General features: G+C 43.4%; 1 non-coding gene across 1 annotated transcript; it reads right to left on the bottom strand.

Annotated features, from left to right (window-relative positions):
- Positions 1-855: 855 nt before the first annotated feature.
- Positions 856-930, bottom strand: Trnat-ugu (transfer RNA threonine (anticodon UGU)). Its single transcript has one exon. It is a non-coding gene; the product is annotated as a tRNA-Thr (tRNA).
- Between the last annotated feature and the right edge of the window lie 14365 nt (positions 931-15295).

A 15295-nucleotide genomic window follows, 5' to 3' on the forward strand; every position in this document is an offset into this window, starting at 1 on the left:
ACAACAGAACACTCTTAAAGCGACCCATGGTGAAGGACAACGAACACACTGGGTGACACATCGAAGAAGGCAGGTAGTGGTCCAGTGGTGTGCTATGGGAAGAAACTTTAGAAAACTGCGTTTGGGAATTTCCAGATGGATACAAACAGACCAGCGACGCAGTCGATCACCTGAACTGCGCGTGGTACACAGGTGATGTACGCATGTAACTTTTAGGCATCTAGAGTGGGCCCGAAATGTCCGATTGCCCGAAATGAACTAGCAAGGAGTAATATGAAGATGGTATCTATTCTTTCGGACATGTCCAAAAGAACAGATACGATCGGTGACCATGCAGCTCCCTTAGAATGAAATGATAATTAAATCAAGACTCTAAGCTGTCGACAGCCGTTGATATACGTCAACGGGGACAGTTGAAAATGTGTGCCCCCACCAGGACTCGAACCTGGGATCTCCTGCTTAATTTGCAGATGCTCTATCCATCTGAGCCACCAAGGATAGAGAGGACAGTGCGACTGCAGAAATTTATCCCTTGCATGCTCCCCGTGAGACCCACATTCCCAACTTAATGTCCACACACTGCGTTCATAGTGTCCCTGCTCATTACATTCATTACTCGCAGCAGACAATCTCACCGAGTCCCGTAAGAGTTCGGGCAATGCATGTGCATCCAGCACAGAAAAAGAAGGTCAATGGCTAATTAGCCTTAACTATATGAAGATGGTATCTGTTCTTTCGGAAAGAACAGATACCATCGGTGACCATACAGCTCTCTTAGAATGAAATGATAACTAAATCAAGACCCTCAGCTGTGACAGGCGTTGATATACATCAACGGGCACAGTTGAAAATGTGTGCCCCGACCGGGACTCGAACCCGGGATCTCCTGCTTACATGGCAAATGCTCTATCCATCTGAGCCACCGAGGGCACATAGGATAGTGCGACTGTAGGGATTTATCCCTTGCGCGCTCCCCATGAGACCCACATTCTCAACTTAATGTCCACACACTACATTCGTAGTGCCCCTGCCCATTACACTCTTTACTCGCGACTGACAATCTTACCGAGTCCTGTAAGAATTCAGGCAATGCGTGTGCATCCTGCACAGAAGAAGAAGTTCAATGGCCAGTTAGCCTTAACTATATACTGCCGCCAGTAATGAGTGTAATGTGCAGGGGTACTACGAATGTAGTGTGTCGATATTAAGCTGGGCATGTGGATCTCACGGGGAGCGGGCAAGGGATAAATCCCTGCAGTCGCACTATCCTCTGTGCCCTCGGTGGCTCAGATGGATAGAACGTCTCCCATGTGTGCAGGAGATCCCAGGTTCCAGTCCTGGTCGGGACACATTTTCAACTGTCCTCGTTGATGTATATCGACGCCTGTCGACAGTTTAGGGTCTTGATTTAATTATCTTTTCAGCAAGGAGTAAAATGCCGAAATTTCGACGCAGTTTTCTGGTAGGCCCTTTGCGATTGGCCGAGATAGTTTCCAAAAGATTAAAGGAACGCTTCTATTGGTCTGAAAAAGCTGTGACGTGATGTACGAAAGGACCCAGATGGGGGCAGTTTTGCTACAGAGAGGCAAGACCGAAAATTTCGGGGGCTCTCCTCTGAACCAGCATCAAGTGCAGAACAGGGCGCATCACGCTCTGTACAACGCAAAGGAGGAATTTTGTGTGAACACTGCGTTCAGTTCGGTTGACATTCAGCTAGATAGTAGCTGTAGCGTCGTTGAGCTCCAACAGTGGAGAAACGAAACAGCCACGTAGTTAATTGTTCTTGTGAGAACTGAGAGGGCATTGTCATATGCACGCTGCTCCATCCAAGAGCGTGCATATCGCCATATTTGAATACTAGGGATGAGTTCATGTTTTCTAGCCTAACGAGAAACGTAGGACAGTTTGTGCTGATGAAATCAGCAAAGATTTTGGTTAGCTTTTATAGGATTTTCAGAAGACGAGAGCAGCCATACAGCCGACAGCTCATAGCAGCTAAGATAAATACCATGAGCAGAGGCGTAAACTTGTTGGTTCACCAGCTTGCGTCCACTGTGAACTCGAGCAACCTTGAGTAATCATTTTCTCAGCTTGTCACAAAAACTAATCATCCCTGTTTGCCAACCTAAATAGTACCAAACTTAGAACCGGAATCGGATGACTTGTCGAAATATTGGCCAACTTCACTATGTAGTAGTAAGAATAATTTTGTAAAGAACCTTCTGGTTACAATTTGTTATTGTGTGTTCAGTGTTGTGTCATTTCGATTAAACAGAGCGTAATGCTTTATCTTGACAACTGTCCTAACATTGGCATGTTACAACCTATGAAAATGCGTGTACTTCTTTAACAATTATCCTGAATTAAAAACAAATTGTGTACAGCTAAACACCGTTGTGCTCTGTCAGAGAATATGGGTCCATCCCTCACGCCATCATTTATTCTATGAAAGCTAACGCACTCACAGGGTGTTTTTGCTGATGTCTGACGCTAGAGAAAAGGAGTGGAGTGTCAGACAGGCTGTATCAAAGAGGATCATCCAATTCAAAAAAATCATAACTATTTGTTATTTGAGATACGTGCATGAACAATGTACTGTTGGAAAGAGTAAACTCTCGAGTTTTACATGGTTCCCGTTAGGCAGCAGCAGTGTGCATCCACTTCAGTTTTAGTAAAAATGGTGTCGGGGTAATAGTAAGCGTTGTGTGTTCTACGTTTTGAGCAGTGCGGATTAGTAATAACTGTTCAGCGTGACTTTCGTACTAGGTATGGTGTGGAGCCTCCTACAGCACAGAGCATTTGACGATGGCTTGAATAATTCCGAGAAATAGGTTGTTTGTGTAAAGGAAAATCGCCGAGCCGTTCCCGAGTGTCTGATACGGACGTCGAACGCATCCGCCATAGTTTCACAAGGAGTTCGTAGTAATCCGTTAGCTACGCAGCTCGACAGCTCGACATGCCCCCGATGTCCGTCTGGCGTGTGTTGCGTCGACGTTTACTCATGAAACCGTACAAAATTCAGCTGCTGCAAGCTCTTCGTGAAGGTGACAAACAATAACGTCTGGACTTCTGTGATTTCGTTCCTGGCAAGATGGAGGATGACAGTTTTCTTCCACACTTAGTGTTTAGTGACGAGGCAACATTCCATTTAAATGGAAAGGTGAACCATCATAATGTGAGAATATGAGGTACGAAACACTCACATGAAGTTGTACAACATGAGAGGGACTCTCCAATGTGTAATTTGTTTTGTGCAGTTTCATGGGAAAATGTGTATAGTCCATTTTTCTTTGCCGAGAACACTGTTGCAGGAAGCACATAGCTCGCTATGCTTGAGAACTTTCTTTTCCCACTATTGGAGACTGATTCGATCGACTTCATTTACCAATTGGATGGGACACCACCACACTGGCATCTGGAAGTGCAGGAATTTTTAAATCAAAGGATTACTGAACACTGGGACGGTCGCACTGAACCAAATGATTGAGCCTTACATTACTGGCCTTCAAGGTCACCGGACCTGACTGTGTGTGACTATTTCTTGTGGGGCTTTATAATGGACACTGTTTACGTGCCTCTATTACCAACAATAATGAATGAATTGAAACACCGCATAGCAGCAGCTGCAGAAGCTGTAACTCAAGTCATGCTCACTGCAGTGTGGAAACAATTTGAATAGTGCACTGACATATGCCGTGCACCTCAAGGGTAGCATATTGAACACCTACGAAAAGGTATGAAAAAAAAATTTTGAATTTCCCGTTCATCAGAAAATAAAATTCATTGTATATGTTTATTAGCTTCAGAAATATAGAATGCCAAATCGGATGATTCTTTTTCATACACCCTATACAGTATATATAAATTTATTACTCTACATTTGGTGGTCATCCATATTAAACAAACTATTCCAGCCGTCGCTGTCCACGAAAAATGACTGTTTCCCTGGTACCTGGTACTTCCATGGCAACTTTTTCTCATATTCTTCTTGCTGTCACATACTCTTTCACATGTACAAGAATTTTCCTGCACCAAGCAGACATTACTCCCTCGTTCTTCCTCAATTTCGCAGCGTTCTGGCGTATTTCCCTTCAGTTTATACGTATTTTCCGTCAACTTTCGTAATTTAACCGATTTTAAGTCACTTCTGCTCAGGTGACTATGACATCACCTCTCGCCAGGTAGTCTAATATCGCTTGTATATGTAGTACAGTTGTCAACAGCCAGAACAATTCAAAGCCGTCATACACCACAAATGCGCATCTTTTCTGATAGCGAGTATTTTTGAACTTTATGAATTTGTTTTCTTCAGTAAGAATAATAGCACCTACTGGGTCCTTAGAAGCGCAGTCTTCTAGATATTTTTCTAGAAACTCGCCTGCTGAAAAGACACTGAGGCACCTTAAGGAAAAATGCTTTACACTTGTGGCTACTCAATTGAGAAAATTGGAGTCGTAACATGTCTTTGATCCAGCAGTAACGATAATTGCCTTTCTCCTGAGTTTTCTCCTCTGAGAATAACAGCATGTTTTCATGAATCTTACGTTCAGCAGCCTATTTTGGGAGATGGAGGGGTCCGACGACTATATGCTCGTCCTTTTCATATGACTTGTGTTTCTCCAGGCCTAAACACGAACCGATAATCTGGTATTCTGGGGCTCTAATTTAGGTACATCGTGGAGTTCAAGGGGGAACTCGATGCAATCAGAGCTATAACATCCACGAATGTTGAGACGTCTACCGTATCGAGTAGTGCGCTGCGGATGAGCTTTATGATTGCAATTTCTCGGGAAAGCTGCGATTGACCATGCAAGGCGTCCGCCCCGATAGCTGAATGGACGCCGGCACGGTAGCTCAGCGTGTTCGGTCAGAGGGCTGCTCGCCCTCTGTAATAAAAAAACTGAGTAAAGGAATCAACAATCACCTTGAACGGATGTCTTGTGACGTCAGCCCAGACCAAACGCAACAAACAATACCGAACACAATGAAAAAAAAAATGGTTAGCGTGGCGGACTGCCGTCCTAAGGGGCCCGGGTACGATTCCCGGCTGGGTCGGGGACTTTCTCCGCTCAGGGACTGAGTGTTGTGTTGTCTTCATCATCATTTTATCCCCATCCGGCACGAATCCAGTCGCACAACTGAGACGATACCCCATAGGCCCGCAGCTTTGATTAGAAGTCGCTTGTGAGGAACGGTGTCAAAAGCTTTCCGGAAATCTAGAAATACGGAATCAACCTGAGATCCCCTGTCGATAGCGGCCATTACTTCGTGCGAATAAAGAGCTATCTGCGTTGCACAAGAACGATGTTTTCTGAAACCATGCTGATTACGTATCAATAGATCGTTCCCTTCGAGGTGATTCATAATGTTTGAATACAGTATATGCTCCAAAACTCTATTGCAAACCGACGTCAATGATATAGGTCTGTAGTTCGATGGATTACTCCTACTACCCTTCTTAAACACTGGTGCGACCTGCGCAATTTTCCAATCTGTAGGTACAGATCTATCGGTGAGCGAGCGGTTGTATATAATTGCTAAGTAGGGAGCTATTGTATCAGCGTAATCTAAAAGGAACCTCATCGGTATACAATCTGGACCTGAAGACTTACCCGTATCAAGCGATTTGAGTTGCTTCGCAACCCATAAGGTATCTACTTCTAAGAAACTCATGCTAGCAGCTGTTCGTGTTTCAAATTCTGAAATATTCCATTCGTCTTCCCTGGTGAAGGAATTTCGGAAAACTGCGTTCAATAACTCCGCTTTAGCGGCACAGTCGTCGGTAACAGTACCATCGGCACTGCGCAGCGAAGGTATTGACTGCGTCTTGCCGCTTGTGTACTTTACATACGACCAGAATTTCTTCGGATTTTCTACCAAATTTCGAGACAATGTTTCGTTGTGGAACCTATTAAAGGCATCTCGCATTGAAGTCCGTGCCAAATTTCGCGCGTCTGTAAATTTTATCCAATCTTCGGGATTTCGCGTTCTTCTGAACTTCGCATGCTTTTTCCGTTGCCTCTGCAACAGCGATCGGACCTGATTTGTGTACCATGGGGGGATCAGTTCCATCTCTTACCAATTTATGAGGTATGAATCTCTCAATTGCTGTTGCTACTATATCTTTGAATTTGAGCCACATCTCGTCTACATTTGCATAGTCAGTTCGGAAGGAATGGAGAGTGTCTCTTAGGAAGGCTTCTAGTGACACTTTATCCGCTTTTTTAAATAAAATTATTTTGCGATTGTCTTTGGTGGATTTTGAAGAAACGGTATTGAGCCTAGCTACAACGACCCTGTGGTCACTAATCCCTGTATCAGTCATGATGCTCTCTATTAGCTCTGGATTGTTTGTGGCTAAGAGGTCAAGTGTGTTTTCGCAACCATTTACAATTCGCGTGGGTTCGTGGACTAACTGCTCGAAATAATTTTCGGACAAAGCATTTAGGACAATCTCGGAAGATGTTTTCTGCCCACCACCGGTTTTGAACAAGTATTTTTGCCAACATATCGAGGGAAGGTTGAAGTCCCCACCAACTATAACCGTATGAGTGGGGTATTTATTTGTTACGAGAGTCAAATTTTCTCTGAACTGTTCAGCAACTGTATCATTGGAGTCTGGGGATCGGTAGAAGGAGCCAATTATTAACTTAGTTCGGCTGTTAAGTATAACCTCCACCCATACCAATTCGCACGGAGTATGTACTTCGACTGCACTACAAGATAAACCACTACTAACAGACACAAACACTCGACCACCAATTCTGCCTAATCTATCTTTCCTGAACACCGTCTGAGACTTTGTAAAAATTTCTGCAGAACTTACTTCAGGATTTAGCCAGCTTTCTGTACCTATAACGATTTGAGCTTCTGTGCTTTCTATTAGCGCTTCAAACTCAGGGACTTTCCTAGCACAGCTACAACAATTTATAACTACAATTCCGACTGTTCCTTGATCCAAGCACGTCCTCTATTTGCCATGCACCCTTTGAGATTGCAGCCCACCCCGTACTTTCCCGAGGCCTTCTAACCTAAAAAACCGCCCAGTCCACGCCACACAGCCTCCGCTACCCGTGCAGCCGCCAGCTGAGTGTAGTGAACTCCATCTCGGTAAACCGATCCAGTATAGCACTCAAGGCGGATTCATGAAACCACCCAACGATTGACATGCTTCGCGTTATCACGCCATCCCCCCCCCCCCCTAAAGGTACTGAAGGCTTGTATCTTCAATAAAAGAGGCCTGTATGGGGAGAGGAGAGAGGGGTGCGACAGTTCGATGCACAGCACAGTCCTGTATTTAATGGTGGGATACCGAGGATGAAGCTCCATTTCCAGAACAGAAAGCCACGATTTCAGAAACCCTACAGTGTCTCGATACCCTCTTGATTCTCGATACTAGTGAACGATATTTGCTTCCCAAAGGCATCCACAATCACACAGTATTCTAATCGCGATATGCTGTTATTATTGCGATGTCTTTCACTAAAAGGATGGGAGAGGGAACTGCCACTAGCCACAGGATTAGTACTACTATTACTATAACTACAACTAGTTGACATCAATTGAGAGGCACCCACATGCCTTGCTCATACTGTGGCATCAAGCAGTCAGGCCTGCAAGATGAGTGGTCTGCCAAGCGAGTGGATTCATTCTTAATTTATTGAGTAACATGAACTCTCGTACTCACAGTTTAAGTTACAAGTTATCCTCCTATATGATTAATACGCAACGGAAACACGCATCTGACTATCAATAATTTACAGAACTCGGACTGTACACTACGCACTGGCAATACCACATTTTCTTTTTTTGTCTTTTATTTAACGGCTTTTGTCAACACGTGGCCACCGCACACATTATAAATTCGGGACATTATGACAACATACAATTCGAAGTAAAAGTCCACCAATCTTTTTCTTTTCACTATCTTATTTATTCCGATAAATTCTCTAACCTAAACACACAAATTCTACAACCTACAACAATAACACATAAGAAATTCCGCCCAGTGGGCATGGCTTTACAATCTCTATATTATGGTCTCGTAATTACTTTTAACGCTACAGTGCACTTTCTGGATAGGATGGTGGATCTTTTATTATACCTCACACTTCGAGTTTAAATCTAGCGTCACACGGAATCATATCACGCAAAGTAATATTAAGAACATCACACACGCGAGTCCTCAACTGATACCATGGACGAGTACTTCTCTTTATCCTTTGTCTCATACACAGATTGAGACTCACACAGTACTCACCACGTGGAAGTACTCGTCTCTAATTTCAAGTCCTGCACACGCCATTTCTTAAATATTTCAACTTATGGTACACACGCTATTTCTTAAATATTTCAACTTATTGTACACACGCTAGTAATTCAGCTTAACTTAAGCACACGGAAGTATTTCAACTTAACGCTACACGTGGTTTCATTGTGACCGTTGGTCACTTCCGAAGATTCCTACAATCCCATTAATGTTACCTGCCTGACATTTAATTCTCCCCACAAAAGTTCCTGAAATAGACAAATTAATACTTCAAACTACTCTTAAATATTCCACATGCATACCATGTCTCCACTCTTTCGTCATTACGGAGCACAACTAAAACAGGTCTTAACAGCACAAGATCCAGCGGCAGAGTGCTGAAACGTGGCCGTTCTCTAGGTCCTCTCGCACCTGTGTCGAGGTGGGGGAAGCACGTTGCTATCGTATTGGTCAGCCACATTTCAGGCGCTCAAAGCTCTGGTAAATTTCATCTCTTTGGTCCCACCAAAGGTGGCCAAAGGATCGACTCAAAGATGATCATACATTCACATTCACTATCTGCGGTTAGCAGACGACCATACATTCATTCATTTCACAGATCTCACCAAACTGGATGTAGTGATTTACTTTGTGGGAGTGCACATGTGATCAATTAAATAAATAAATTGTCATTCTTTCCCACACTGGTATCCGGCTTCGCTGTATTAGTTGAAATTGAGTTATTTTACAAAAAAAATGTGTTGTTCTGACAAAAATAATGAAGTATGTTGTACCTATTTTCAATGTCGGGCGGTACTGTACCCTTTCACAATGCTGCTGATGGTGACTGGTGGAGGAGCAGGGAGGTGCACATACCTTGTGGTTCGGGCAAGAATGCGAAGGAGGAGGAGATTGTGTGTTTCACGAGAGTGAGTAACCTGGCTGTGGATCTGGAGATTATTGTTGCCACATCCCTGAACCAGTTGACGAAGGGAGGATGCCCCACGGACGCCAAAGTGATGCAGCGGTGGCAACCGGGGCGGGGTTGCTGCTGTGTCTGCTTGTGGTGCAGCTGCTTCCCAAGCAGCGACGAGGTCCGTCACACATGATGGCGTGTGCCATGCCAGACTGCGCCTTGCTGCTGGTTTCTCACTGCCCCCAGTACTCATGCCACTGCATACTGCATGGACAGTAGTGCTTAGAGAAAGAAAATGAGAAATAAGTCCGTCATTCCAGGCTATTGCTGCTACAAGGAAAGAAAAAAACACTAGTTATGTGTAAGCAGAATGAGTACATGTATAAATCACCTATTTCGCTCTGGCCCCTTGACATTTCACTCAGTTCATCTGACAAGCCGGCCGGAGTGGCCGAGCGGTTCTAGGCGCTTCAGTCTGGAACCGCGCGACCACTACGGTCGCAGGTTCGAATCCTGCCTCGGACATGGATGTGTATGATGTCCTTAGGTTAGTTAGGTTTGAGTAGTTCTAAGTTCTAGGGGACTGATGACCTCAGAAGTTAAGTCCCATAGTGCTCAGAGCCATTTGAACCATCCGACAAACCCCTCATTTCTTTGAACGTCTCAGGCATCTCGTCACACCAACCAATGTGGGTCAATTGATCAAGGTCTCGAAATCATTCAAAACAGCAAAATATTGATTTACTATAAAACAATGTACACACACAAAGTAACAAAAAAATTTGACGAACGAATATGTACTTACGATGTGGATAGCTGTGATGTGGACGGCATCACAACCTTTGTCCTTACCTGCTCCTACTCCTCGAAATCATGTACAACAACAACAATGAAGTACATGCAACATACGATGAAAGTTTGGTCTCACAGCAGCATATTACATATACACACAGTACTATGAAGATGAATATATTTACTACTTACGATGCTGTTGCTGCTATGGCTACTGCTGCAACCGGTCCACCTCCAACTCGTCAACGATTTGGTTAATGTATGCTGAAGCAACAAGAAAAAAATTAACGCCGAAATCGAAACACATGTGTTACAACACTTTTTTTTTAACTTTGAAATCTGAACACGAAAGGATTTGATGCTACGAAACATTTTTACGAAAACATTCTTCAAATTCTGAACACACAGAGATTTGGTACTACGAAACTATTTTTATAAAAATATATTTAGAAATCTGAACACAAAGTGATTTGATACTGTGAAACCTTTTTACGGATATATATAATGAAAAAAGATTGAAATTTTTATGAGAGTAAGGCTTGGTAACCTATTTTCACAAGACATTTCATGACGAAAAATCCTGATTCATCTGTGGTAGAATGCAGCGCCAACAGACAGGAGATGAATGCAGCTATCACCAGCGACATAGAGCAGCCCCATCTAGCGATTGGATGCTTAACAAAGACGTCCAGTGACAGACAACAGAGCCCAAGCAACTTGCAAACAGATTCAAGTAGGCAGACAGCTGCCACTGGCCGTCGCCCCCCGCCGCGCCCCAACGCAGGTCGATGGCCCACGGAGCCAGGTAGGTATGCACTGTGTTGTTATTACTCGTCCATTCTGTATAAAACAAGCTCTTGGAAGGTTTCTGTGGGTATATAGCGTCAAATGATTACGAAATTCACATCTGATTGCGGTTCAGTAATTGTGATTTCCAATACGAGCTACGAAACCGTGTGCTAATAGCACTGAATTCATAACGTGAATGAGAGGATGATACAACACAATCCTACAGTCCTGAGATCCATATTTTACAGTAAAATCAGCCAGACAGTACTACCTAATTCTGATGAAGACACACATGTAAGTACTGTATAGGTAGCACATGTTTTCCTCAAACCAGAGATGAAGCTACTTGACAAGAACATTTAATGTACGGAGGTATACACTCTTTCTCCCATTTTTAAAGTTTCGTTACTTGATAGCTAAGACCACTGGTGGGAGGACTTTTTCGTTTGTGCTAAAATCTGAAAATGTATGTGGTTTATTACCAGTTGCCGGCCGGTGTGGCCGAGCGGTTCTAGGCGCTTCGGTCTGGAGCCGCGCGACCGCTATGGGCGCAGGTTCGAATCCTGCCTCGGGCATGGATGTGTGTGATGTACTTAGGATAGTTAAGTTTCAGTAGTTCTGAGTTCTAGCAGACTGATGACCTCAGATGTTGAGTCCCATAGTGCTCAGAGCCATTTGAACCATTTTATTACCAGTTCTTGAAAATAGGAATTCCTGCTTAATAGCGAGGTTGTGTGCAGTACAGCGACGATTCTGTGTTACAAAAGACGAAAATCTTATTGATGACATTGACATAAAATGTAGAACCCACCATGTAATGCGCGATATTGCCCAGTAAGGACTGCACTTCACGAAGTCAAAAGGACGATTCTTCCGTAACAGCGAAATGTCTTCTTGATCATAACCGTTTGACAGGATGTGAGACTTCGATTTGATGGCAAGGCATGTTTATAACAAGTTTACAAGGTAGGTACATATTTAAAACTTTCCAGGACTCTTCGATGAGCACATAACATCCTAATTTCAGCTCTCTGTTGGGGTATGATGATGAGAGTACTCGTATGCAGCACTTAGATTCCCACCAATGATGGATAGACAAATGTGCGCATAGTGCTGACAGAATCTCAGCACTTGCTGTCACTGTCACAGAATCTATACAGATATGATACCAAACGGCTCGAATTATGTCCAGACAGACTGCTAGTGTACTAGATGTGATGGAGGAGATTCTTTTAGGAGTTTGATACAGCTTTTCACATTAGGACATTCCTTGCAATTGATCTATACATAAGTGCAACACCCTACACCCAATACCATACAGTTAACGTGGCTGGTAGCAGGATTGTCAGGAGTGAATGTATTAAACTACCACTGTAGGGAACTGAATATACACCCTCAAACCAACACAGCATTATTTGGCCCTTTTATCGGAATCACCCATCAACCATCCTGCTGGAAGTCAGAACCCGGTTCGTTATGTTGGACTGTGAATGTCTGACATCGCAATGTACATAAACGACAGACGTGGAGGTTAGATGTTTGCACTGGATTTCCAAATTATTTCAGATGAAGACGATTTAAGACAACAGTTTTCAGCTTGCAGAAGTAGCATGAAAGTCTAGTATTTCTTTCTGTTCTTGAAAGTCTCGTCTTGATACATACCAGATGATCGACAAGTGTCACAGGTTTGCAAGGGTAGATAGATTATAGGACAGTATGAATAAAACCATTCGGAAATGTCACAGTAAATGTGCACTGAGTTAATTGTCGATGTACACATTACATGTTTCTACAGGATTTCCAAATAATTTCTGACAAATGCAGATGTGATTCCGCTAACAACTCGCTTATGCTGAAAGTCTTTTGCTGACCAAGGTTGCAGATGGCCATGCTAGAGAGGTGTGCTATGACAACTTACGTAACAGACCACATGCAAGCTTACAATTCTCGGCAGATCTAGCATGCAGATGAATTAGTTCTACAGAAGTTTCTTCCAGGGGTATCTGACAATGTATGTTTACACACAACTGTGGTAAATTCAGTTGTAAAGCTAACGTCCAACTGCATCCCAGATGCATTCGGATCAGACAAATCATGATGAAGATGCTTCTCAGACCACCGTAGCATGATAAAGTCTTATACCACAGTCAGTTATAAGGGTGTTAGTGCAGAAAAATGTGCTACACTAGTTCTTAAAGAGTGTGGTCCATGTGGCTCAGTTGATAGAGTATTAGTGGTTGTTTTTACAGTAGTACATTTAATCCATACATTCAAACAGTAGGGCCCATGACGAATTCAGTGCGATAGTAGCAGTAGAGTCAAACTATAGATTTAACGGGTCCCCAGCTAGCTGTAAAAGTACTCACAGCAAAGATTTTAAACCTTTTGTGCCAAAACAACCACACTCTTTTTGATAGGTGATAATATTATTCTCTAACCAACACTGATATTTGTTGTAGGTATGCCTTGGTGTGATGGAAATTTGATACTGATGCAGACAAAACGATACACTCCAGTCGTCCTTCCTATAAACAGAAAGTGATCTAACGTTCAGCCTAGCACAGCATTTTAAGTGATTTTTAGACGATTCCTCACACTGGGTTTTATAGTTTTTAACATTTCCAGATGATTTATAAATGGTGACTGTTGAGGAATCTGAAGAACAATGTGTGAAACTTGTTTTTAATCAATTAGTGGGATATTGGGACTTCTATTAGTAAGCATACATGCTTCAGTAGAACTTCTACTCGTTCAGGATGTTTTTCTGATTGTCATGATAGGAAACATCAGGCATGTGGTGCTGGCGGAAGTTGTACAACCTTGCTAGGTTATAGGAAATTGAAATGTGTTCAAATGTAGTGAAATCGTTCCAACAATCATCAAACAGAGTTTTTCAAGGTTGTGACAAGTTTGACTTTATGCAGGGTACTCTGAGATATTTCAGATGAAGCCTGGAGTTTGAATATTCCTTATGTAGCATCAATATGCTGGGAAATCGAGCAATTCATGCGCTACAGAGGTAGGAGTACATAACGCTTCACCTATATATCTACATGTGATGGCAAAAACTGTAACAAAGTGTCCCGGAACTGTAACTAAGTGCCCCTGAAACAGTAACTAAGTGTCCTTAAGCTGTAACTAACTACCCAAAAAGTGTAAGAAAATGCCACAATGCATCCAAACTGTTACAAAGCACCCCCAGACTGTAACAAAGTACTCCAAAAGCATAACAAATTACCTGAAAACTGTAAACCAGACGACTGACCTTAGCACAGTTTGCATGGTTAGCAATACATAATAGTGTTGTTAGTTTTAGTCTGTGTATCATTAACTGCCAAATGGTGTTCCGTCAGATGTGCACCCGTCACAGCGTAAGCATAGCCCAAATTCTGTACCTGTTCCTGAAAATTCTATACTTGTCTAAATTATAGTTTCCCGCCTCTGTAGCCAAGGCTACTTATGCAAACCTACGTGGTGGCCCCTGATTAAAAGATGATCTGGTGTGAATACTGGTGATGGAACATTTTCACTGCCGCTATTTGCCAGTAGTAGGAGGAGAAGTGTTATCGTAAAATTCCTGATAAACATACTTCGCGCCGGTGCCCTGAATTAAGTCCTCTTAGTGTGTCATGAAAAGAAGTCATGTGACAATGTTCACAATGATCCACCAACATGATGGGGACATTAAGCTGCGCAACCCCCTTGGTGCTACTCTAGGGGAGTAGACTATGTGCTGGCACTGGTTTTCACCATTTCCCTTCCCTTCATCTGTAACAACACAAATGCTACACTGCATCATACTCACACTCTTCACAGTAATCCACACAACTTCGCCAAGAGCAGAGATGCACGGTTCCCTACCCCCCCCCCCCCCCTTCCATCCTTCCCCCGCGCTCATTACCTGAGTATGAGAGCACTTTGGCTCCTGAAATTACAAATGGCTCTGAGCACTATGGGACTTAACATCTGAGGTCATCAGTCCCCTAGAACTTAGAACTACTTAAACCTAACTAACTTAAGAACATCACACACATCCATGCCCGAGGCAGGAGTCGAACCCGCTACCGCAGCGGTCGTACGGTTCCAAACTGAAGCGCCTAGAACCGCTCGGCCACTCCGGCCAGATGAAATTACACTCAAAGCCTCTATCGTAAGGTATGTTTTAAGGTATGTTTCATGCCCCCCCATGAACTATGGACCTTGCCGTTGGTGGGGAGGCTTGCGTGCCTCAGCGATACAGATAGCCGTACCGTAGGTGCAACCACAACGGAGGGGTATCTGTTGAGAGGCCAGACAAATGCGTGGTTCCTGAAGAGCGGCATCAGCCTTTTCAGTAGTTGCAGGGGCAACAGTCTGGATGATTGACTGATCTGGTCTTGTAACACTAACCAAAACGGCCTTGCTGTGCTGGTACTGCGAACGGTTGAAAGCAAGGGGAAACTACAGTTGTAATTTTTCCCGAGGGCATGCAGCTTTACTGTATGGTTAATGATGATGGCGTCCTCTAGGGTAAAATATTCAGGAGGTAAAATAGTCCCCCATTCGGATCT

This window comes from Schistocerca serialis, chromosome 3, assembly GCF_023864345.2.
Source record: "Schistocerca serialis cubense isolate TAMUIC-IGC-003099 chromosome 3, iqSchSeri2.2, whole genome shotgun sequence".
NCBI lineage: Eukaryota > Metazoa > Arthropoda > Insecta > Orthoptera > Acrididae > Schistocerca > Schistocerca serialis.